The sequence below is a fragment of the Molossus molossus genome, unplaced genomic scaffold (genome assembly GCF_014108415.1).
Source record: "Molossus molossus isolate mMolMol1 unplaced genomic scaffold, mMolMol1.p scaffold_m16_p_2, whole genome shotgun sequence".
NCBI lineage: Eukaryota > Metazoa > Chordata > Mammalia > Chiroptera > Molossidae > Molossus > Molossus molossus.
Genome location: NW_023425355.1, coordinates 25,735,800 through 25,763,442, shown reverse-complemented (window position 1 = coordinate 25,763,442; position 27,643 = coordinate 25,735,800). Strand labels below are relative to the sequence as shown.

The 27,643-nt window shown below is 35.3% G+C and overlaps 1 pseudogene; it reads left to right on the top strand.

Annotated features, from left to right (window-relative positions):
• Nucleotides 1–6,617: 6,617 nt before the first annotated feature.
• LOC118636142 lies at nt 6,618–26,150 on the top strand (annotated as a pseudogene).
• The last annotated feature ends 1,493 nt before the right edge of the window (nt 26,151–27,643 follow it).

The window sequence follows — 27,643 nt, the reverse complement described above, 5'->3', positions numbered from 1 at the left end:
GGACTTAAATGCACATCTCTACAACCAGAACATGCAAATGGCCAAGAGAAATATGAAAAAAATGCTCAACACAACTAATCATCAGAGACATGCAAATTAAAATGAATATAAGGTATCACCTCAAACTTGCAAGAATGGCTGCCATCAACAAATCATCAAACAAGAGAAAAAATGGCAGAGGAATGAATGGAAGCTACACAGATGATCTCCCAGAACCAAATATAAATTACAACTAAAACAAAGACAAATCATCTGAAAAAAACAACAGAAAAGCAATGAGACAGGACTACATAAACATGGACACAGGTAGGATCTAGGGAGGTGCAAGAGGGTGGCAGGCTGGGAACCCAAAAACAACAGCAGTCTTAAATGTGATCAGCACCCTCAGGAATAAAATACCAAGCCTGCTTCACAGCACAGAGGGCCAGGACACAGCTTTACATTAGCCTCAGCCACTCACCTGAGGCTCCAGCAGAGGGAGGGCAGACTGGAATAAAATTCTATGAGGACCTCTAGGATTTCAAGGGTGCTCAGAGTTTTTGCTGAGTCATGGCCACAAATGACAGTGACAAGCTTGCTGTTTCCCAGAGCTGTGGGGAAAAGCAGCAGCCCCCCTTTCACCCCCTCAGAGATTCAGCCTTTCTGAGGTGAGGCAAAAAATGCAAATTGAGGCTTATTCATAACCAGCATCTATCCCACCCTCTGGAAAACCTCTTATGCAGAACACCAGGGCTACTTTCCTAGGCACTGAGTAACTGAGACTACTAGCCACCAGGAAAACACTAGAGGATAACTGAACCTTTCCTGGGCTTCGAAATCTACCCAGGAAAGTAAGACTTGACAGTGGTGTTCAATGTGGGCCCGCCCAGGCTAATTCAAACCCAGTAGAGAGAGCCACAAACAGCAGAACACCAACACCCACAGGGAAAATTTGGCAGGCTCTAAAACCCACTGAGATAGCCAAAATGGTGAAACAAAGAAACAAATCCATAATGAATGAACAATAAAAGATGATATAAATGAACCGCAGTTTAGCAAGTTATCAGAGGTAGAGTTCAGAGCCATAATCTTGAAGCTCAACAGTATGAGTAAGGACATCAACACAATGAGTAAAGATATAGGAACACTAAAAACAAACCAAGTGGAAATGAACAATGACATAACAGAAATAAAGAACACATTGAAAGGACTAACCATCAGAGTAGAGGAAGGTGAAAACCATATCAGTGAATTAGAAGACAGGGTAGAAAAAAATCAACCAATCAGAAAACCGAAAGGAAAAAACAATTAAAAAACAGAAAGTCAGCTTAAGAGAACTGTGGGATAACAGGAAATGTAATGATATTCGCATCACAGGAATCCCCGAAAAAGAAAATGAGCAAGTGTTAGAGAACATATTTGAAGAAAGAGTGATAGAAAACTTACCTAACTTGGTGAAGAAAAAGGCATGCAAGTTCAAGAAACTCAGAGAGCCCCAAGTAAGAAGAACCCAAACAGGCCCACACCAAGTCACATAATAATTAAAATGCCAAAAATTAAACATGAAGAGAGAATCCTAAAGGCAGCAAGAGATAAGTAACAGGTTGTATAAAAACACACACACACACACACACACACACACACACACAAAAAAAAAAAAAACCATAAGGCTATCATCTGCCTTCTCAATAGAAAAACTACTGGCCAAATGGGAATGGCATGAAGTAATCAAGGTCATAAAAAACAATAATCAGAATCCAAGACTACTCTATCCAGCAAGGCTATCATTCAAAATAGAAGGTCAAATAAAGAGCTTCCCAGACAAAAATAAAGGCTAAGGGAATATATCAGCACCAAACCAGCACTGCAAGAAATGTTAAAAGGACTGCAGTAATTAGTAGAAAAAATAGGAAGAAAAATATAACCAAACTAAACAAAAATGGCAATAAGTACATATCAATAATCACATTAAATGTAAATGGTTTGAACGGTCAAATAAAAAGACACAGAGTAGCCCTAGCCTATTTGGCTCAGCTGTTGGAGTGTTCGAATGCAGTATAGTGAGACCCGGGTTTGGTTCCGCTAAGAACACGTACCTCAGTTGCAGTTTGTCCCCAGCCCTGGTTGGGTCATGCAGGTGGCAGCCACTCGATGTGTACCTTTCATGTCAATGTTTCTCTCTCTCTCTCTCTTCCTCTCTCTCTCACTCCCATTCTATCTGAACAAAAAATGAAAAAAATGTCCTCAGGTGAGGATTAAAAAAAGAAAGAAAAAGACACAGAGTACCTGACTAGATAAGAAAGCATAACTCGCATATATGATGTTTACAAGAGACTCACTTTACAACAAAAGGTTGAAAGTGAAGGGATGAAAAAAAATTTTTCAAGCGAACGGAAAAAAAAAAAAAAAAAAGCTGGGGTAACAATACTCATATCTGATTAAATTAGATTTCCAAATGAAGGCCATAACCTGAAAAAGAGAAGGCCACTACATAATATTGAAAAGATCTATCCAACAGGAAGATGTAACCTTGGTAAATATATGTGCACTGAATATAGGAGCGCCAAACTATTTAAAAAATTTTCTAGAGGACTTCAAAGGAGAAATCAAATGCAATACAATCATAGCAGAAGACTTCAACACCCCACTGATCACTAGATATTTGACCCAGGCAAAAAATTAACAAGGAAACAGAGACTCTAAATGAAGTGCTAGATGAAATGGATTTAAAAGATATCTACAGACAATTAAACTCCAAAAGTGCAAAATTCACATTCTTCAAAGGTGTACATAGGATATTCTCAAAAGTAAACCACAAGTTAGGGCACAAACTAATTCTCTACAAGTTCAAGAATATTGAAATCATACCAAGCGTCTTCTTAGATCACAATAGCATAAAATTAGAAATCAACTGCAACAAGAACATGCAAAGGCATTGGAACATATGGAGGCTTAATAGCATGTTATTAAAAAATTCCTGGAAACCAATGAAAATGAACATACAACAACACAAATGGCAAGGAAGTTTATAGCACTGCAGGCCCATCTCAAGAAACAAAAAAAAAATTCTAATTGAGTACCTAACCTCACAACTGAAAGAACTAGAAATCAAACAAACAAACAAGCAAACAAAAACCCCAGAGCAAGTAAAAGAAAAGAAACAGTAAAGAACAGAGCAGAAATAAATGATATGGAACAAAAAAGAAAAAAAACAAACAAAAACTAATGCAAAGAATCAATGAAATAAAGAGCTGTTTTTTTTAAAAGATAAATAAGATTGATGGACCCTTAGCTAGACACACCAAGAAACAAAGAGAGAGAACCCAAATACAAAAAATCATAAATGAAATAGGAGAAATAATAACTGACAGCACAGAAATACAAAGCATTGTTAACAAATATCATGGACAACTCTACAGCAACATGTGGAAAATCTAAGTGAAATGGACAAATTTCTAGAAACACATAGTCTCCTAAAACTGAACCGGGAAGAGATAGAAAACTTGAGCAGACCAATAACAATGAGAAATTGAAGAGGTAATCAAGACTCGCCCAGCAAACAAAAGCCCAGGCCCATTCAACTTCATGGGGGAGTTTTACCGAACATTCAAAGAAGAATTAATACCCATTCTCCTCATACTATTCCAAAAATTTTAAGAAGAAGGTAGACTTCCAAACTCGTTTATGAGGCCAGCATAATTCTAATTTCCAAACCAGAAAAAAACATTACAAAGAAAGAAAACTACAGGCCAATATCTCTGATGAACATAGATGCCAAAATCCTGAACAAAATACTAGCATATCGAATCCAGCAATACATCAAAATAATTATTCACCATGACCAAGTGGGATTCATCCCAGGGATGCAAGGCTGGTACAATATCCACAAATCAATAAATGTGATAGACCACATAAACAAAATGAAAGATAAAAATTATATAATCATTAATAGACACTAAAAAAGCATTCTACAAAACCCAGCACCCATTTCTGATAAAAAACGCTCAGCAATTTTGGAACAGAGAAATCATATCTCAACATAATAAAGGCCAAGTATAAAATACCTACAGCCAACATCATACTCAATGGGCAAAAACTAAAAGCATTTCCCTTAAGACCAGAAACAAGGCAAGGATGCCCACTTTTGCCACTCTTATTTAACATAGTACTGGAAGTCTTAACAACAGCAATCAGACATGAAGAAAAAATTAAAAAATCCAAATTGGAAAGGAGGAAGTGAAATTGTCATTATTTGCAGATGACATGATATTGTACATAGAATATCCTAAAGACTTCATAAGAAATCTGCTGTCCTTAATAAATGAATTTGGCAAAGTAGCAGGCTACAAAATTAACATCAAGAAATTGATGGCATTTTTATATGCCAATGATGAACTCACAGAAAGAGAAACTAAAAAACAGTCCCATTTGCCATTGCAGCAAAAAAAATTAAGATACCTAGGAATAAACTTAACCAATGAAGTAAAGAACCTATTTGCAGGAAACTGCAGGACATGGAAAAATAAATAAATAAAGATATAAAAAAGTGGAAAACATACCTTGGTCATGGATTGGAAGAATTTACATCATTAAAATGTCCATACTACCCAAAGCAGTCTAAAGATTCAATGCAATCTTCATCAAAATACCAAAAACATATCTCACAGAACTAGAACGAATACTTCAAAAGTTTATATGGAACCCCCCCCCCCAAAAAAAAACAACCGAATAGCCCCAACAATCTTGAAAATAAGGACAAAGTAGATGGGTTCACAATACCGGATATCAGGTTATACTACAAAGCTACTGGAATAAAAACAGCCTGGTACTGGCACAAGAACAGGCAGATTGATCAGTGAAACAGAACAGAGAACCCAGAAATTAACCCAAAACATTATGCTCAATTAATATTTGACAAAAGAGGCAAGAGCATACTGTAGAGTAAAGACAGCCTCATTAATAAATGGTGTAAAATTTTGACAGCTACATGCAAAAGAAATGAAACTAGACCATCAACTTACTCCATACCCAAGAATAAACTTACAATGGATAAAAGACTTAAATGTGACTCATGAATCCATACATATTGTAGAAAATGTACGCTACAAAATTGTAGACATCATATGCAGCAGAATCTTAACTGATACATCACCTAAGGCAACAGAAACAATTGAAAAAAAATGAACACACAAGACTACATCAAACTAAAAAGCTTCTGCACAACAAAGAAAACATCCACCAAAATGGCCAGTCAACCCACCGTATGGGAGAGCATAATTGCCAATGATATATTAGACAATGGGTTAATTTCCAAAACATATAGAGTGCTCATACAGCTGAACAAAAGAAAGACAAAGAACCCAATTAAAAGTGTGCACCTCTCCAAACAGGACATATAAATGGCCAAGAGATATAAGAAGAAATGCTCAACATCACTAGTCATCAGAGAGAGGCCAATTGAAACAACAATGAGGTATCACCTCATGCCAGTTAGAATGACCGCCATCAACAAATCATCAAACAACAAGTGTTGGTGAGGGTGTGGAGAAAAGGGGACTCGAGTACACTGCTGGTAGGAATGCAGACTGGTGTAGCCACTATGGAAAACATAATGGTGTTACCTCAAAAAATTAAAACATTGAACTTCCATTTGACACAGTGATCCCACTTCCAGGAATATACCCTAGTCAGAAACACCCTAAGCCTGAAACACCAATCAAAAATATATATATGTACCCCATATTCATAGCAGCTGTAAGAAAGAAAGATATTTTATGCTTTGGATAACATGGAGGGACCTGGAAAGTATTATCCTAAGCAAAACAATCCAAGCAGAGAAAGACAAGTATTGTATGATCTCACTTATTTGTGTAAGGTAATGAACATAACAGTCTGAGGAATGGGGTAGTCACAGAGACATGGAAATGGGGTACAAACTGACAATCCCCAGAAGAGGGGGTAGGTGGAGAAATAAGCCACAGAACGTATATGCATGTATGCATAAACAATGGACATGCACAACAAAGTTGGGGACAGGATGGGGAGGGAGGGGGAAGATAGTGTCAATGGGGGAAAAAGAATAAACATCTGTAACAAAAATAAAAATAATAATCAAACAATAAGTGCTAGCAAGAATGTAGAGAAAAGGGGACTCTAGTACACTGCTGATGGGAATGCAGACTGATGCAGCCACTATGGAAAACAGTATGGTATTTCCTCAAAAAATTAAGAATGGAACTCCCATTTGACCCAGTAATGCCACTTCTATAACTATGTTTTAGGCCTGAAACACCAATAAAAAAGAATATATATACCCCTACATTCATAGTAGCACTATTTACAATTGCTAAGATCTAGTGAATAAACAAAATTAACTCAGAGACATAGCAATAGTGTTTAGTCTGACAAATTTCAGAGGAGCTGGGTGAGGTGGAGAAGAAGAGATAAACCAAAGAACTTATATGCATATATGCATAATCAATAGACATAGACAACAGTGCTGTGAGGGAGGTCAGGATCAGGGGGAGGTATCAATGAGGGGGAAAAGAGAAACATTTGTAACAAAAATTAATTAATAAACCAAAAAAGCATAAATTTATCATTAAAAAGTCAGCCACAATAAAGTGATATTTGTAGAAATGATGTTTAAGAAATCTACCATTAATATGACCTAATAGGAGAAATATTTACCAAAATTCTGGTACTGCCTTATGTTGACAAAGCTGATATGATCTTCCTTCCCAATAAAAATGTCAATTTCTAAACAGTGGAAAATGAACTTTCTTATAAGAAATTTATGATAAACAGCTGGGACAAAAGCATACAGCAAAAGAAGCGGCAGAGAGTTACCATTGCTTGGATCAGACTCTCTACTCATTAGAATCTTCTTGAGATCCAGGATGACAACAGAATATGTGGAAGCTACACACACCTCCACCCAGGACCCAAAAGAAATTACAACTAAATCATAGAGCAGTCATCCTGAATAACCCTCTAAACTAACTGAAGATAAGACTTATGACCAAGAATTTACAAATGAAGCCACATTGAGACTATTCCCAATAGATTGCTGAGCACCAGTCACAGACAGTGTCTTACATTGGCCTTTATCAGAGTCTTTGCCAAAAAACCCAAAACCAACATCAGTTTTGGTCAGCTTCAGGCAACATCAGAGCAGAATAAAATAAGCTTCACAAGTGGCATATGCAAATTGAGATCTTGGCAGGCACCAAACTCTGCTGAGGTGAATGAATTCTGCTGTGTGTTCAGCACCTGCATAGCAACTTGAATGCTTTGATTGAGGTTGAGCCTCACCATCAGTTAGATTGAAAGTCAATATTTTGCACAAATGAGTAATAGTAATCATGACTCAATTAGAACAAGAGGGCCCACATAAACCCATACAAGGGCCATTTCTGGAACACCCAGCTCAGGTGAATGAGGAGATTGCACCACTGAGTCCCATAGGACACCTACTACATAAAGCCGACCTATAAAGACTGGGAGTCATGGGAGATCTGTCTTATACATAAAAATAAACACATCAAATGCAGAGAGACAAAGAAACAGACCCCAAATAACAGAACAGGAGAAATCTCCAGGAAAAAAAAAAGTTAAATAAAACTTAGTTAAGAATTTATCAGATATAGAGTTCAAAGTAATGGTTATAAGAATATTCAACAGCATAAAATATGACTTCAATCCATAAAAAGGAACCAGTCAAAAATAAAGTACACAATATATAAAATAAAAAATACAATGAATACAATGGAAAGAATAAACAATACTTTGGATGAAACAATGGACTAAGTAATTTGGAAGACAAGCTGGAAAATACACCCAATCAGAGCAGAAAAAATAAAGCAAGAAAGAAAGAAAGTAAGAAAGAAATGTAAGAAATGTGGATAATTTAAAAAATCTTTGAGTCAACATAAATGTAACAACATCTGCATCATAGTGGTATCAGAAGAAGAGAGCAAGAACAAGAAATTGAGAACCCATTTGAAAAGATAATGACTGAAAACTTTTCTAATCTGATTAAGGAAAAAGACATACAAATGCAAGAAGCACAGAGAGTCCCAAACAAGATGGACCCAAAGAGGCTCACACAAAGACATATCATAATTAAAGTGGCAAAGGTTAAAGACAAAGGGAATTTAAAAAGATGCAAAAGAAAAACAGTTACCTACAAGGGAGCTGGCATAAAATTTTCAGTTGATTTCTCAACAGAAACATTTTAGGCCAGAAAGGATTGGCATGAAATATTCAAAGTAATTAAAAGCAAAGACCTACAACCAAGTCTACGTTACCCATCAAGGCTATCACTATCATTTATAATTGAATGAGAAATAAAGATCTTTCCTGACAAAAGAAGCCTGAAGGTGTTTGTTATCACCAAACTGGTATTATAAAAATGTTAAAGAGCCTGCTTGAAAAAGAAATAGAAGAAGAGAAGAACATAGTTAAAAGAATAAAATGCAATAAATATTTATATATCAATATTCACTTCAGTGTAAGTGGCTTAATTGCTCCCAACAAAATAGTGTTTCTGGATGGATAAAAACAGGACCAATATATATGCTGTCTACAAAGGATCAACCTCAGAACAGAAGACAAACACAGACTAAAATAAAGGGATAAAGATATTTTATGCAAATAAAAATTTAAAAAACTGGGGTATCAATGCTTATATATAACAAAATATACTTCAAAACAAAGGCTACAGTAAAAAGAGAATAAGCAAACTGCATAATGATAAAATAAGAAATTCAAAGAGAAGATATAACCCTTATAAACATTTTTGTATCCAACATAGAAGCACCTACATATATTAAAAAAATATTGATGGACATAAAGAAATTGACCATAATAGAACAATAGTATGGGATTTTAACACACCACTGCCATCACTGGATAGCTCTTCCAGTAAAAAAATATAAAAAAAAAAAAATCAATAAGGAAACAGCAGCCTTGAATTACACAATAGACAGATAAATTTAATTGATACCTTCAGCATTTTATCCCAGAGCAGCAGAATATACTTTTTTTTTTTAAGCACACATATAATATTTTTAGGATGAACCACATGTTAGGACAAAATACAAGTCTCAATAAATTAAGAAGATTAAAATCTTATTAAGCATCTTCTCTGACCTGAATGATATTTAACTAGAAATTACTCACAGAAAAAAAAAAAAAGCTGAAAACACACACAAGGACATGAAGGCTTAATAATTTACTAACCAATGAATGGGTTAACTGTGATATCAAGAAAAAAAAGTCAGAAGGTAACTTGAAACAAATAAAAATGAGAACACAACAACCCAAAATCTATGGAACACAGTGAAATTCATAGCATTGCAGGCCTATCTTGAGAAAAAAAAAAATCTCAATAAATAATCTAACTACACTTAAAGGAACTTGAAAAGAAAAAAAATTAAAGCCCAAAGGAAGAAAATAATAAAAATCAATGAAGAAATAAATGAAATAGAGTCTATAAAAATAGCACTGCAGTGTTGGCCAGGGTGGCTAAGCTGGTTGGAGCATTGTCCCATTCACTAAAAAGTTGCAGTTTCAATTCCCACTCAGGGCACATACCTAAATTGTCGGTTTGATCCCTGTCCAGGGCACATATGGGAGTCAACTGATGTTTCTCTCTCACATTGATCTCTCTCTCTCTCTTCCCCTTCTAGAATCAATAAAAAATATTCTCATGTGAGGATTAAACAACAACAACAACAGAAAACAAAGCAAATAAAAACAATACAAAAGATCAATGAAACCTAGAGCTGTTTCTTTGAAAATATAAACAAGATTGTCAAACCTTATCCACACTCATCAATAAAAAGAGAGAGGGGTTTAAACAAAATCAGAAATAAAAGGGAAGAAGTAACAACTGACAACAAAGGTGTAAAAAGGAGCCCAGTCAGTGTGATTCAGTGAATTGAGCATCATCTCATGGACTGAGAGTTCCTGGTTCAATTCCTGATCAGGGTACATGCCCATATTGTGGGCTCAGTCCCCAGTATGGAGTGTACAGGAGGCAGCCTATCAATGTTTCTCACTCATTGATGTTTCTATCTCTTTCTCCCTTCCTTTCTCTCTGAAATAGCAAAAAAAAAAATTATTGTAAAAGTAAATAAAAAGGATTATAAGAAAATATTACAAACAACTATATGCTAACAAATTAGATAATCTGGATGAAAGGAATACAATTCTACAAACATATAATATTATAAAACTGAATCAGAGAGAATTAGATAATCTGAATAGATAGATTACAACTACTGAAATTGAAGCAGTAATAATAAAAAAAAAAATCTCTCAACAAACCAAAGGCCTAGACCAGATGGTTTCACAGGTGAATTTTGCCAAAGTTTCAGAGAAGGACTAACATCGATACTTCTCAAACCGACCCAAAATTTTTTACAGAAGAGAAAACTCCCAAGCTTATTTATGAGGTTAGAATTATCCTAATTTCAAAAACAGATAAAGACACTGCAATGATATAAAAATTATAGGCCAATAGCCATGATAAACATAGATCTTCATTGATAAGAATAATTAATATCATTAAAATATCCATACTACTTGAATTCTAAACATATATGTGTGTGTGTGTGTGTGTGTGTGTGTGTGTGTGTGTGTGTACACATATTAGCAATCTGGATCCTGTAATGCATTAAAGAGTTCATACAACATGCTCAAGTGAAATTTATTCCAGAGATGCGAGGTTGGTACAATATTCACAAATCACTAAATGTTACGCACCACAAAAAAGAAGAATAAAACCACACAATCGTATCACTAGATGCAAAAAAAAGCATTTGATAAAATTCAGCACCCATTTATTATAAAAACTCAAGGAAAAGTAGAAATAGAGATAACATACTTCAGTGCAATAGTTATATATAACAAAGCCCACCACCAACCAACATCCTACTCAAAAAGCAAAAACTACACGTGTTTCCTTTAAGATTGGGAACAACACAGGAATGTCTGCTTTCAACAGTTTTATTCAATATAGTGCTGGATATTCTAGTCACAGTGATCAGACAAGAAGAAATAAAAGGCATCCAGATTAGAAAGAAAGATGTAAAGCTGTCATTATTGGCAGATAAAATGATACAGTATATGGAGAACACTAAGGATTTCATAAAAAAAAACAAAAAAAAAAAACTACTGGAACTGATAAACAAATCAGTAATGTAGCAGGACACAACATAAATATCCACAAATCAGTTGCATTTTTATACACCAATAATAAACTAACAGAAAGACAAACTAAAAGAAAAAAAAAACATTCACAATTTTTTTGATAAAGAATAAAATACCTAGGAATAAATTTAGTCACAGATTTAAAGACCTGATCTCAGAAATTATAAAACATTGAAGAAATAAATTGAAGATACAGGTAAGTGGCAGCATATACCATGTTCATGGATAAGAATAATTGATATCATTAAAATATCCATACTACCCAAAACAATCTATAGCTTCAACACAATTCCTATCAAGGTACTATTGTGCATTTCACAGAACTAGAATGAAAATTCCAAAAATTTATATGTAACTACAAAAGACCCCCAGTAGCAACAAGAATCTTGAGAAAAAAGAACAAAGTTGCAGGAATCATGCTACCTGATGTCAAACTATACTTCAAGGCCATAGTAATAAAAACAGCATGGTGGGGGGGGGGAGTGAATGGAAGCTACACTGACTGTATCCCAGGACCAAACAAAAATTACAACTAAGATAAAGAAAAGGCATCCAGAATAACCAACTGAAGAACAGCTGGAGAGAACTCTTATAACCAAGAACATAAACAAAAGCTCAAATTGAGTCTGGAAGGAGGGCTGGCTTGTCTCCCACAGGCAGCAGTTGAGAGTTATCTGAGCTGTGAGAAGTTCCCCTTCAGAAGTCTGGGGTTTAACATCTGGCTGTAACAAATACCACTATAGAGGTTCTCTCTAGCAGGGAGAGGCACTCATAAAATGGGCACCCACCTGAAGGGCCAGTGCACTAAATTTCAGCTTTAGCCACTCACCTTGAGCACTGGCAGAGGGAAAGCTGACTGGATTGGAGTGGTGTGAGGAGAGTCAGAGGTTTGTGGTGCTGGGGTGAGAGGTGAGAAAGACGCCATCAAAATCTTTGGGCTGAGTAATTCTCTCATGCTACAGAAACCAGTTTTTCTCAGGCAAAGTTTTTCCATCAAAGCAGTGGGAAAGCTACAGTCCAGGGGGTAATTTCACCCTGCCTGCTGGGAGGAGTTTGCTGTTAGCACAGGACTCCAACCTGAGGCTCATCAAGTGTAAGAGACTACCAACCAACCTGCAGGCAGAGAAGGGTCCCTGGGTGCTTTGAGTCTTTGGCCTGAGACATGGTTGTTGGAATTTGTGGTTCTGGGGACCAAAGAGTGAAAGCAGCTGCCTAGGTCCCTGTGTTGAATCATTAACCTACACTGCAGAAACCATTTATCTCAGTCAGAGTTTTTCCTTTACAGCAGCATTATCCTGGGGTGAGGGGAAATTACCCTACCTAATGAAATCTTCTAACCCCATCTTCCAGGGGAGTTTACCTTCAGGTAAAGACTACAGTCTGAGGCTCATTTAGTTACTGAGACTAACAGTCTGCAGGCAGAGGTGGATCTCTGGGATATTTGAGTCTTTGCCTGGCCTGCAACTACCCAGAAGAGTAAGAATAGACACTGGTGTTCAGCTTGGTCACTTCCATAAATATCCAAACCCAATAGAAAAAGCCACAAACTTCAGTTCATTGATACCCACAGGGAGATTTTGGCAAGCTCAAAACCCTGCTGAAACAGACAAAATGGTGAAACAAAGAAAAAATCCTGAATAAAAGACATGAGAATTCTCCAGAACAAAGGTTAAATGAAATGGAAATAAGCAAGTTATCAGACATAGAGTTCAGAATAATGATCATAAGGATACTAAAAGCATGAGAAAATATATAGAAACAATAAAAATCAACCAATTGTAAAACAAGAACAAAAAAACAACCGAGTGAAAATGAAGAATGAAGAATAACATAGCTGAAATAAAGAATACACTGAAAGAAATAAGCAGCAGATTAGAGGAATCTGAGGATCAGAACAGTGAAGTAGAAGACAGGGTAGAAAACCAAAAGGAAAAAAAAATAAATTAAAAAACAGAAGAACATTTTAAGAGAGTTGTGGAACAACATGAAACAAAATAACATCTGCATCACAGGAGTAACTGAACTAGAAATGAGCAAGGGTTATAGAACCTGCTTGAAAAAAACAATGGTAGAAAACATCCTTAACTAGGTGAAGAAAAAATCACACAAGTTCAGGAAGCAGAGTCCCAAGCAATAAAATCCAAAGAGGCACACCAAGGCACATCATAATTAAAATACCAAAAATTAAAGACAAATTGTGAATCTTAAATGCAGCAAGAAAAAAGCAAAGAATTACCTACAAAGAAGCTCCTATAAGGTTGTCAACTGATTTCTCAACAGAAATACTATAAAGAAGGAAATGGCATGAAGTATTCAAGAAAATAAAAACAAGGATCTAAAGCCAAGACTATTCTATCCAGCATGGCTATCATTTAAAGTAGAAGGTGAAATAAAGTGCTTCCAAGACAAAAAAAATCTACAGGAACATAGTACCACCAAACCAGCATTGCAAGAAATGTTAAAGAAACTGCTGTAATAATAAGGAGAAATATATAGAAAGAAATATAGGGATAATAAATAAAAATGGCAATAAATAAGTACATATCAATGATAACCTTAAATGTAAATGATTAGATGCTCCAATCAAAAGACACAGAGTAGTTGAATGGAAAAGAAACCACGGCTCATATGTAAACTATCTAAAAGAGACCCAGACCAGAAAAAAAGACTCACACAGGAAGAAAGTGAAGGGATGGAAAAAAATATCCCAAGCAAATAGAAATTAAAAACAAACAAACAAACAAAAAAACTAGGGTAGCAATACACATATCTGATAAAATGGACTTCAAATTGAAAGCCACAAGAGACAAAAAAAAAAAAACCCCAACAAGAGACAAAGAAGGTCACTACATAATACTGAAAGAATCATTTCAACAAGAGCATAAGACCTTGGTAAACATGCATGCACCCAATATAGAAGCACCAAAATATATTTTTAAAACTTTTGGAGGACTTCAAAGGAAAGATAAACAGCAATAATATAACAATAGGGAACTTTAAAATCCCACTGACTTCACTGGGTAGATCCTCCAGACAAAATATTAACAAGGAAACAGAGATCTTAATAGACATACTAGGTCAGATGGATTTAATTGATATTTAAAGAGAATTACATCCTAAAATGTCAGAATTCACATTGTTCTTAAGTGCACATGGGACATTCTCAAAGATAGACCACATGTTAGGACACAAACTAAGTCTTCACAAGTTCAAGAAGATTAAAATCATACTATGCATCTTCTTGGATCACAATGGCATGAAACTAGAAATTAATTACAATAAAAACACACAAAAACTTATAAACACATGGAAGCTAAATTGCATGTAATTAAATAATGAATGGGTTACCAAAGAGATCAAGAAAAAAAATAAAAAAATTAAATTCCTGGAAATTAATAAAATTGAACACACAAAACACAAAATCTATGGGACACAGTGAAAGTAGCCTTGAGAGGGAAATTCATAGCATTACAGGCCTACCTCAAGAAACAAGAAAAAATTCTTTTTTTTTTTTCTTTTTTTCATAATTTTTTATTAATTTATTTTTGTAAGAGGTGTTTCTCCTTTTTTCCCTATTGACTCCATCCTCCCCATCACCCCCATGCCATACCCGGCTTTGTTGTCCATGTCCATTGGTTATGTGTACATACATATAAGTTATATTCCACAAAAATGTGAGTTCATGTAATATTTGTTTTTCTCTGCTTGTCTTGTTTTGCTTAAGATAATACTCTCCAAGTCCCTCCATGATGTCTCAAAGCATAAGAGATATTTCTTTCTTACAGCTGCATAGTACTTCATGGTGTATATGTATCACACCTTTTTTTATCCATTCATCTACTGATGGAACCTTGGGCTGCTTCCAGAGCTTAGTGATTGTAAATAAGGCTGCTATAAAAATGGGGGTATATATACTCTTTCCGATTGGTGTTTCAGGCTTCTTAGGGTATATTCTTAGAAGTGGGATCACTGGGTCAAATGGAAGTTCAATTTTTAATTTTTTGAGGTAACACCATATTGTTTTACACAGTGGCTGCACCAGTCTGCATTCCCACCAGAAGTATACTAGAGTCTCCTTTTCTCCACACCCTCGCCAACAGTTGTTGTTTGATGATTTGTTGATGGCAGCCATTCTGACAGGTGTGAAGTGATTCCTCATTGTTGTTTTAATTTGTATCTCTCTGATGATTAGTGATGTTGAGCATATTTAATATGTCTCTTGACCATTTGTATGTCCTGTTTGGAGAGGTGTCTATTTAGCTCCTCTGACCACTTTTTAATTGTTTTTTTTTTGTCTTCCTTTGTTGAGTTTTAATGAGTACTCTATATATTTTGAAAATTAACCCTTATCTCATATATCATTGGTAATTATGCTATCCCATACAGTGGGTTGCCTTTCCATTTTGATGGTTATTTCTTTTGCTCTGCAGAAGCTTTTTAGTTTGACGTAGTCCCATATGTTCATTTTTTCTTTTGTTTCTGTTACCTTAGGTGATATATCAGTAAAAATTCTGCTACGCATGATGTCTGAAATTGTGTTGCCTACATTTTCTTCTAGAATTTTTATGGATTCACAGGTCACATTTATGTCTTTTATCCATTTTGAGTTTATTGTTGTGTATGGTTTAAGGTGACGGTTTAGTTTATTTATTTATTTATTTATTTATTTATTTATTTATTTATTTATTTTGTATGTAGTTGTCCATTTTTCCCGGCACTATTTATTAAAGAGGCTGTCTTTACTCCATTGTATGCTCTTGCCTCCTTTGTCAAATGTTAATTGAACATAATGTCTTGGGTCCATTTCTGGGTTTTCTGTTCTGTTCCACTGGTCTATATGCTTGTTCTTGTTCCAGTACCAGGCTGTTTTTATTACAGTAGCTTTGTAGTATAATCTGATATCCAGTACTGTGATCCCACATACTTTGCCATTCTTTTTCAAGATTGTTGTGGCTATTCGGAGTTTTTCCTGGTTTCATGTAAACTTTTGAAGTATTTGTTCTAGTCCTGTAAAATATGTCATTGGTATTTTGATGGGGATTGCATTGAATCTACAGATTGCTTTGGCTAATAGGAACATTTTAATGATGTTAATTCTTCCCTTCCATAAAAAAGGTATTTGCTTCCACTTTTTTATATCTTTCTCTATTTCTTTTTTCAATGTCCTGTAGTTTTCTGCAAATAGGTCCTTTACTTCTTTAGTTAAGTTTATTCATAGGTATCTTAATTTTTTTGCCATGATGGTAAATGGGATTTTTTTTTTTTTTTTTAGTTTACCTTTCTGTGACTTCATCATTGGTGTATAAGAATTCCATTGATTTTTGAGGTTAATTTTGTATACTCCTATTTTGCCAAATTCATTTATTAAGTCTAGTAGATTTTTGATGGAGTATTTAGAGTTTTCTGTGTAAAATATCATGTCATCTGCAAATAATGACAGTTTCACTTCCTCTTTTCCAATTTGGATTCCTTTTATTTTTTCTTTATGTCTGCTTGCTGTGGCAAAGACTTTCAGTACTATGTTAAATAAGAGTGGCAAAAATGGATATCCCTGTCTTGTTTCTGTTCTTAAGAAAAATACTTTTAATTTTTGCCCATTGAGTATGATGTTGGCTGTAGGTCTTTTATATATGGCCTTTATTATGTCGACATATGATCCCTCCATTTCCACATTGCTGAGTGTTTTTATCAGAAATGGATGCTGGATTTTGTCAAATGCTTTTTCAGCATCTATTGATAAGATCATGTGGTTTTTATTCTTTGTTTTGTTTATGTGGTGTATCACATTTATTGATTGGCGAATACTGTACTAGCCTTGCATCACTGGGATGAATCCCAGTTGGTTATGGTGAATCATATCTTTAATGTATTGCTGGATCCGATTTGCTAGTATTTTGTTCAGGATTTTCGCATCTATGTTCATCAGGGATATTGGTCTGTAGTTTTCTTTTGTTGTAGTGCTTTTTTCTGGTTTTGAAATGAGAATTATGTGGAATCATAAAACGAGTTTGGAATCCTTCCTTTCACTTTAATTTTTTTGAAATTGTTTGAGGAGAATGGGTGTTAGTTCTTTGAATGTTCAGTATAAATCCCCCGTGAAGCCATCCAGGCCTGGGCTTTTGTTTGCTGGGAAGGTCTTGATTTCCTCTTCAATTTCTTCTGTTGATATTGTCTGTTCAAGTTTTCTCTCTCTTCCCAGTTTAGTTTTGGGAGACTTTATGTTTCTAGAAATTTGTGCATTTTGCGTAGATTGTCTAATTTTTTGCCATATATTTGTTCATAATAACTGTTAAGAATCCTTTGTATTTCTGTTGTGTCATTTATTATTTCTCCTCTTTTATTTCTGATTTTTGTATTTGGGTTCTCTCTCTTTGTTTCGTGGTGAGTATAGCTAAGGGTCCATCAATCCTGTTTATCTTTTCAAAAACCAGCTCTTTGTTTCATTAATACTTTGAGTTGTTTTTTTGGTCTCTATGCCATTTATTTCTGCTCTGATCTTTACTATTTCCTTTCTTCTACTTGCTGTGTGGTTTTCTTTTTGTTTGCTTTCTAGTTCTTGAAGTTGTAAGGTTAGATAGTCTATTAGAAAATTTTCTTGTTTATTGAGGTAGGACTGTCATTCTATAAACTTCCTTCTTGGAAATGCTTTCACTGCATCCCATAGATTTTGTGTTGTTGTGTTTTCATTTTTATTGGTTTCCTGGAAGTTTTTATTTTATTTTTTTGTTACAGATGTTTCTTTTTTTTACCCCATTGACACCCTCCCCCCTTCCACCTCACTCTGTCCCCAGCTTTGATTTCCGTATCAATTGGTTATGCACACATGCATATAAGTTCTGTGGTTTATCTCTTCCCTCCCCCCACCACCCTCTCCTTTGAGGGTTGTCAGTCTGTACCCTGCTTCTATGTCTCTGGGTGTACCCTCTTCCTCAGATTGTTATGATCATTATATTTCACAAATAAGTGAGATCATCTGGTATTTGTTTTTTTCTACTTGGCTTGTTTCACTTAGAATAATACTTTCCAGTTCCCTCCATGTTGTCTCAATGGATAAGAGATTTTTCTTTCTTCCAGCTGCAGAGTACTCCATTTTGCATATGTACCACAAATTTTTTACCCATTTGTCTACAAATGGACACTTGGGCTGTTTCCAGATTCCAGGAAATTTTTAATTTCTTCCTTGATATCCTCAGTAACCCATTCATTGTTTAATACCATGCTATTTAGCCTCCATGTGTTCCAATATCTTTGCATGTTCTTATTGCAATTGCTTTCTAGTTTCATGCCATTGTGATCTGAGAAGATGCTTGATATGATTTCAATCTTCTTGAACTTGTAGTGACTTGCTTTGTGTCCTAACATGTGTTCTATCTTTGAAAATGTCCCATGTGCACTTGAAAAAAATGTGAATTTTGTAGTTTTGGGGTGTAGTCTCTGTAGATATCTATTAAATCCATTTGGTCTAGTGCTTCATTTAGAGTCTGTCTTCTCTTGCTAATTTTTTGTCTAGAGGCTTTATCCAGTGATGCCATCAGGGTGTTGAAGTGTTCTGCTATGATTGTATTGCTATCAATTTCTTTTTTGAAGTCCTCCAGAAGATTTTTAATATATTTTGGTGCTCCTTTATTGGGTGCATGTATGTTTATAAAGGTTATATCTTCCTGTTGGATAGATCCGTTTAATATTATGTAGTGGCCTTTTTTGTCTTTATATATGGCCTTCATTTTGAAATCTATTTAATCAGAAATAAATATTGCTACCCCAGCTTTTTTTTCTTTTCGTTTGCTTGAAAATTTTTTTTTTCCATCCTTTCACTTTCAACCTATATGAGCCTTTTGTTGTGAGGTGGGTCTCTTGTAAACAACATATATATGAGTCATGCTGTTTTATCTAATCATCTACTCTTGTCTTTTCTTTGGAGCATTCAGTCCATTTACATTTAAGGTAATTATTGATATGTACTTATTTATTTCCATTTTTTGTTTATTGTGGTTATATTTTTCTACTAATTACAGCAGTCCTTTTAACATTTCCTACAGTGCTTGTTTGGTGCTTGTATATTCCCTTAGCCTTTTTTTTTTTTGGTCTTGGAAGCTCTTTATTTGACCTTCTATTTGGAATGATAGCTTGATGGGTCGAGTAGTCTTGGATTCAAATCCTTGTTTTCCATTACCTTGATTACATCCTGCCATTCCCTTCTGGCCTGTAGTGTTTATGTTGAGAAGTCAGCTGATAGCCTTATGGGGGTTTCTTTGTAGGTAACCTGTTGCTTATCTCTTGCTGCATTTAGGATTCTCTTTGTCTTTCATTTTGGCATTTTAATTTATATGTGTCTTGGTGTTCTTATTGCACCAAGTTCTTAATCTGTTTGGGTTCTTGGTGTTCTTATTGCACTTGGTGTTCTTAATCTGTTTGGGTTCTTCTTACTTGGGGCTCTCTGTGCTTCTTGAACTTGAATGCCTTCTTCTTTCACCAAATTTGCAAGTTTTCTGTCACTATTTCTTCAAATATATTCTCTAACCCTTGCTCATTTTCTTCTTCTTCATGGACTCCTATGATGCGAACATTATTACGTTTACAGTTGTCCCACAATTATCTTAAGCTGTGGTTACTTGAAGAACCTTGGTTTCTCAGTTGAAAAACAAGCTGTCTTCTTGTTTTTTAATTGTTTTTTCCTTTGGTTTTCTGATTGGTTGATATTTTTCTACCCCGTCTTCTAATTCACTTATCTGGTCCTCAGATTCCTCTACTCTGCTGTTTAGTCCTTCCAATGTGTTCTTTATTTCTGCTATGTCATTCTTCATTTCTTCTCGGTGGTTTTATTTTTCAATTGGTTGATTTTCAAAGTGTCTATGTTTTTAACCCATGGTGCTCATGTCTTTACATATGCTGTTGAGCTTCCTCAAGATCATGGCTCTGAATTCTAGATCTGTTAACTTTCTTAATTGTGTTTTATTTATCTCATCTTTGGTAGAGGTCTCTTGTTCTTTCATTTGTAATTTTTTTTTCACCATTTTGACTATTTCAGTGGGTTTTGGAGCATGCCACATTTACCCTATGGTTGTTGGTGTTCTGTTGTTTGTGGCTCCTTCTACTGTGTTTGGATGAGCGAGGGAGGACCTTAGTTAAACACCACTGTTAAGTCTTACTTTCTTGAGTAGAGTTGCAAGCCTTGGAAAGGTTCAATTATCCTCTAGGTTTTTGCCTGGATGCTATTAGTTATGGTTACTTGAAGAACCTTGTTTTCTCAGTTGAATGATAAACTCCCTCAGGTGTTCATAGTAAGGGGTTTTCCCTAGGTTGGGGCAGATGCTTGTTGTTAATGAGCCTCAATTTGCATTTCATTGGCCACCAGGTGGGGTTGAATCTCCAAGGAAAGGGCCACCACCTCTCCCCACAGCCCTGGGAATGTGTAAGTTGGCCACAGTCCTGTGTGGCTGCAACTCAGCAAAAACTCTGAGTGTGTTCCAAATCCCGAGTGTCCCCACGCAGTTTCAGTCCAGTCTGACCTCCTTCTCCTGGAGCCCAAGGTGAGTGGCTGTGGCTATTTCAGTGCTCTGTCCCCACTCTGCACTCTGGGGCCTCTTGGGAGTTTAGCCCCATGGGCACTGCTCACAGCTCAGACCACTGCTATTTGTGGGCTCCCAGCCCCCTTCTTGTGCCTTTGCAATCCTACCAGGATCGAGTCAGTGTCCCTGGTTATATGATCCTTGCAAACTGCTTTTCTGTTGCTTTTTCCTGACAATATGTCTTTAGCTTATTTGTAATTCCAGTTTGGTCCTGGGAGATGGTCTGTGTAGCTCCCATTCACTCCGCCGCCATTTTGAAATCAATAACAATTTCTAATAAACTATCAAACCCTGTAATTTAAAGAATTAGAAGGAGAACAAAAACCAAAACCCAGAGAAAGAAAAAGGAAAGAAATATTAAAGATCAGAGCTGAAATAAATGACATCGAGACTTAGGAAAAAATAGGAAAGGTCAATGAAACCAAAAGTTGGCCTTTTGAAAAGATAAACAAGATTGAAGAACATTTAGGTAGACTCACCAGGAAACAAGGATAGAGAACCCAAATAAACAATATCAGAAACAAATGAGGATAAGTAACAACTGGCACCACAGAAATAAAAGGATTGCAAGAAATACTATGAACAAACAAAAACTAGGTGAAATGGGCTATTTCTTAGAATGATAACAGTCTTCCAAAACCCAACTGGGAAGAGTCAGAAAACCTAAACACCAATAAAAACTAAGGAAGTTGAAACAGTAATCAATGAACACCCAACAAAAAGGTCTGGGTCTGGACAGCTTCATAGGGGAGTTTTACAGAATATTCAAAGAAAAACTAACACCTATTCTCCTCACACTATTCCAAAAAATCACGAGGAAGACTTCCTAGCTCTTTTTATGAAGGCAGTATAATCCTAATTCCAAAACTAGGTAAAAACACTTTAAAGATATAAAATTACAGGCTAATATCCCTGATAAACATAAACTCCAAAATCCTCAACATAATATCAATAAATTAGATCCAGAACTATATTTAAAAATATATATTCATCACAACCAAGTGGGATTCATCCCAGGGATGCAAGGCTGGTACAATATTCTCAAATCAATAAATGTGATACACCACATAAACAAAATGAAAGATAAAAACCATATGATCATATCAATAGATGCTAAAAAAAACATTTGACAAAATCCAGCACCCATTTCTGATAAAAACTCTTAGTGAAGTGGAAATAGAGAGATCACATCTCAACATAATGAAGTCTATATATGACAAACCTATAGCCAACACCAAACCCAATGGTCAGAAACAAAGCATTTTCCTAAAAATCAAGAACAACACAGAGATGTCTGCTTTCAACACTCTTATTCAACATAGTACTAGAAGTCTTAGTCACAGTGATCAGACAAAAAATATAAATGAAAGGCATCCAAATTGAAAAGGAAGAAATAAAACTGTCCTTATTCACAGATGATGTGATAATTTACATAGAACACTCTAAGGACTCCACCACAAAACTACCAGATTTAATAAGTGAATTTGACAAAGTGGCAGGATATAAAATTAACATCCAAAAATTAACGGCATTCTTGTACAACTATATGAACACCCAGAAAGGGAAATTAAAAAATCAATTCCATTTACCATTAAAACAACAAAAAATTAAGATACCTAGAAATAAACTTAACCAAGGAGGTCAACGAGCTATTCTCAGAAAACTACAGGAAATAGAAAAAAAAATGTAAGCATATAGCATTTTCATGGATTAGAAGTATCAACATCATTAAAATGTCCATACTACACAAAGCAATCTACAGATTCAATGCAATCCCTGGTAAAGTACCAATGAAATATTTCAGCAATCTAGAACAAATACTCCAAATGTTTATATGAAATCAAAAAGAAACCTTAGTAGTCACAGCAGTCTTGAAAAAGAAGAACAGAGTTGGAAGGTCAAATATCAGATATTATGTTATACTACAAAGCCACTGTCATCAAAACAGCCTGGAGCTGGCACAAGATCAGACATATAACTCAATGGAACAGAAAAGAGAACCCAGAAATTGACCCAAGATATTATGTACAATTAGTATTTGACAAAGTAGGAAAAAACATACAATTGAGTAAAGACAGCCTCTTTAATAAATGGTGTTAGGAAAATTGGACAGCTACATGCAAAAAAATGAAATTAGACCACCAACTTACACCATACACAAGAATAAACTCAATATAAATAAAATACATAAATGTAAACCATGAAACAATAAAATCCTAGAAGAACATGTAGGCAGAAAAATGTCAGACATCACAGACAACAGAATTGTCACTAGTACATCACCTAGGGCAAGAGAAACAAAGAAAAAAATAATAAATGGGACTACATCAAACTAAAAAGCTTCTGCACGGCAAAATAAACCATCATTGAAATGAAAAGGGAACCTACTCTTTGGGAGACTCTATTTGCCAATGATACATCAGATAAGCCATTAATATATAAAATATATAAAATACTCATACAGCTCAACACAAGGAAGACAAACTATTCAATTAAAAAATGGGCAGAGCACCTGAATAAACACCTCTCCAAATAGGACATACAAATGGCCAAGAAACATATGAAAAAATGCTCAACGTTACTAATCATGAGAGAGAGGCAAATTAAAATGACAATGAGGTGCCACCTGACATCTGCCATAATGGCCACCATCAATAAATCAACAAACAAGTGCTGGTGAAGGTGTGTAGAAAAGGGAGGCATAGTGCACTGCTGGTGGGAACACAGACTGATGCAGCCACTATGGAAAACACTATGGTGTTACCTCAAAAAGTTAAAAATGAAACTCCCATTTGGCCCAGTAATCCCACTTATACAATTAAATCCTAGGAAGCCTGAAACACCTATCAGAAAGAATATATGCACCCCTATGGTCATAGCAGTGTTATTTACCACAGCTAAGATCTGGAAACAGCCCAAGTGTTCATTAGTAAATGAGTGGATATAAAAGTGGTTGTACATTTACACAATGGAATACTATGCAGCTGTAAAAAAAAATTAGGGTCTCTTACCCTTTGAGATAGCATGGAGGGACTTGGAGAGAATTATGCTAAGCAAGATAAGCCAATCAGAGAAAGACAAGTAACCCATGATCTCACTTATTTGTGGAATATAATGAACACAATAAACTGATGAACAAAATAGATAAAGAGACAAGGTAGTAGGGAACAGAATGACAAACCTCAGAGGGAAGGGTCAGGGGGTCGCGAGAAGAGAGAAACCAGATAATTTATATGCATATATGCATAACTGTTCAACAGAGCAGTGTGGTGAAAGTGGTGGGAGGGGTGAGAAGGGAGTCAATGGGAGGAAAAGAGGGGGACATCTGTAACACTTTCAAAAATAAAGATAAGTTAAATCTTAAAAAAAAAAATCAAAAACAAAAAGAAAAACAAGAAAAAAATAAAAATACCAGCATGGTATTGACATAAAACAGACAAGTAGATTAATGAAAGAAAATAAAGATTCCAGGAATAAACCAAGGCTTTTATAGTCAATTCATATTTGACAAAAGAGGCAAGAACATACAATGAGGTAATGGTAGTTTATCCAATAAATGGTGTGGGGAATATTGGACAGGTATGTGCCAAAAATGAAACTAGACCATGTTCCTATACCATACACAAGAATAAATTCAAAAGGGAATAAAGACTTCAATGTTAGACTTGAAACCATAAAAGTCCTAGAAGGAAATATAGTCAGTAAAATCTCAAATGTTTCTCCTAGCAATATTTTTTTCTGAAAAGCCCACACACTGAATGGGATAACATATTTGCCAATACATCTTATAAAAGGTTAATATTCAAAATTTATAAAGAACTTTTAAAACTCACACCAAAAAATTTTAATACCCAATTTAATTAAAATTGGGCAAAGGACCTTAATAGACATTTCTCCAAAGAGGACATATAGATAACCAATAGACATAGAAAGGGATGCTCAAGATCAATAATCATCAGAGAGATGTAAATTAAAACCACAATTAAATATCACCTCACACCTATCAGAATGACTGTTATTAATAAATCCACAAACAACAAGTGTTGGTGATGATGTGGAGAACAGGGAATCGTTGTACACTGTTGGTGGGAATGCAGACTAGTGCATCCACTGTGGAAAGCAGTATGGAGTTACCTCAAAAATTGTAAATAGACGTGCTTTATGACCCACTTCTGGGAATTCATCTGAAGAAACTCAAAACACTAATATGAAAGTATATATGCACTCCTATATTCATTGCAGCATTATTTACAATAGCCAAGATTTAGGAGCATCCCAAGTGTCCATCAGTAAATGAATGGATAAAAAATCTGTGGTACATTTACATAATGAAATACTATTTGGCCATAAAAAGGACAGCATGTATGAACCTGGAGAGCATTAGCTAAATAAAATACACTAGTCAGAGAAAGAAAAGTACCATATGATTTTACTCATATGTGGAATATAATGAACACAATGAATTAACAAGCAAAATAGAGACAGACTCATAGATAAATAGCAGGCAGACAGCTGTCAGCAGCGGGGTGATGGGGGTTGGGTGGGAGGGGTTGAGGAATTGAGCAAAAAAGGAAAAGATGAGAAAATACTCATGAACATAGATAACTGTGTGGCAGTTGCTGGGGAGCTGCAGGATGGGTGGGGGAAGGTGGAGCAGGGAGCAGGGTAAAGGAGGGATAAATGGTGATGGACAGAGACTTGACTTAGGATGGTGAACACACAGTGTACAGATGATGTGTTACAAAATTGTGCATCTGAAACCTGTATAATTTTGTTAAACTGTATTGCCCCAATAAATTGAATAAAAAGAAATGAATGCATGAAAAATAAATAAATAAATAAATAAATAAATAAATAAATAAATACATACATACATACATACATACATACATACATACATACAAGTACTACAGTTTGGTAAATATCACCCCTGAAAAGAGGAATCACCTGGGGAGCTTTAAAAATTTTATAATGCCCAGGCTGCACACCTGAAGAGAAATTCATGGAATAGACTGGGCCAGATATGATGGATGAAGAAGATGTGGAAGTGCTCTTCCCTACACTTAAACTGAAAGAAAATTAAGACATTGAAGATGTCCTCTCTGAGCATAAATGATGCCTTTGAGCAAGGCAGGGTAGACTTTTCTGAAATGTTTTCTGGGAGAAAACTGTTTCTATACAAGCTTTTTGTGGAAGTCAAAGAGGAAGGCACAGAGGCTGCTGCCGCCACTACCGACATCATGATGTTTCACTGTGCAAGATTCACCACCATGTTCTGTGCTGACCACCCATTCATTTTCTTTATTCAGCACAGAAAAACTCAACAGTATTCTGTTCTGTGGCTGATTTTCCTCCCCTCAAGGAAATGGTCCGCACTGCTTGTAGCTCTTCTCCTGTCTCCTACTGATCCATTTTCCCTCTGATATTTCACAAGGTACCTGAAATCCAAATTGACCTTTGATGATAATCCAAAAACAGAGGGCCTAATGTTGAAACTAAACAAACAAAAGAGTATAGACTTTAAATTCAGTAGCAGAGTGGTTAAAGTCCTAGGTGTGGAGTCAGACAAAAAGTTCAAATCCTGCTCTGCTACTTAGCGGGTATATTATCTGAGGTAAATTATTTAAAATTTCTGAGCCTCAGTTTTCACATCTGTAAAGTAATGATTACAATGCTCGATGTTATAAAGATGTAGTCTCAATTAAAAGAGTTAATTGTGTACCTGGCATTTAGCATAATTCTTGGCACATAACAAGAACTCGGTACATAGTAACCATTATTATTGTTGTTGTTTATATTAAAACAAACATTGAGGAAAGATGTGGAAATCGTAGTAATTAAATGTTGTCTTACATTATTAAAATTTAATGCAATAACACTTACTGAGCTAGAGTAGGCAATTGAGATGCAAAGAGATTACAAATAAATACTGTTTTTAATGAATCTATATAACATTGGGTATATTAAGAATGTAAAAATTTTAACCCACCCACCCACCCTTAATCAGCTTTTCTTCAGAGTAATATTTATTAAAATCCTACACATTAAGAGGACTTGAAAAAGATGGTAACATGTTCCAAGTTTGGGGACTTTGTTTACTCTCATTTTACCTGTCCATTTATATTTGATCTTTTAACAACTGCTAGTGAGGTTTTTCTGTTAGAAACATTCTAGTTTGAAGTAACAGAAAACTCAATACTTAGTGTGTTAAGAAAAAAAAAAGATAGAAAGGAATAAATGGGTTTGCTTAACAACTAAAAAGTCTAGGGATAGAGCTGGCTTCAGGATCAGCTATTTTTAGGATTAAATGATATAATCTGGACTGATTTCATCTCTGTGTCATGACTCTTCTTCCAGCTGGTTTGCCTCATACCATTCTATAATGTCCAAAGGTAGTAACACTGTCTTCGGTGTCTATATCATCTCAGGTTTTTGTCCAGGAAAAAAGAATAATGGCCTATTTTTTAGAAATATCAGTAAACTTTTAGTGACATATTAAAGGCTACGCTAGAACAAATGCAGATTCTTCAATCACTGAGGGTAGATAAATGGTTTAGGCTAATCAGGGTACAACCTTGGAGGTTTGGGTTGGTCTCAATCCTACGTAAATCATATGGACTGACAGTAAAGAAGAGGGTATACTTCAAAGGAAATACTGGGTACTGTTTTAACAGAAGGGTGTTAGGCAGAATAAAGATAAATGTCTACTTCATAGTAAGTTATTTTTTCGAGCTGAAATATTTAAAATATATACCCCCAAATGACTTAAACACCTAATAGCATAAACTTCCTTTGGTGTGTCACAGCATATTGATCAATATCTTGATGGATTTGACTGACATAATTGTATCAGTTATCACATGGTGTTATTGATTATT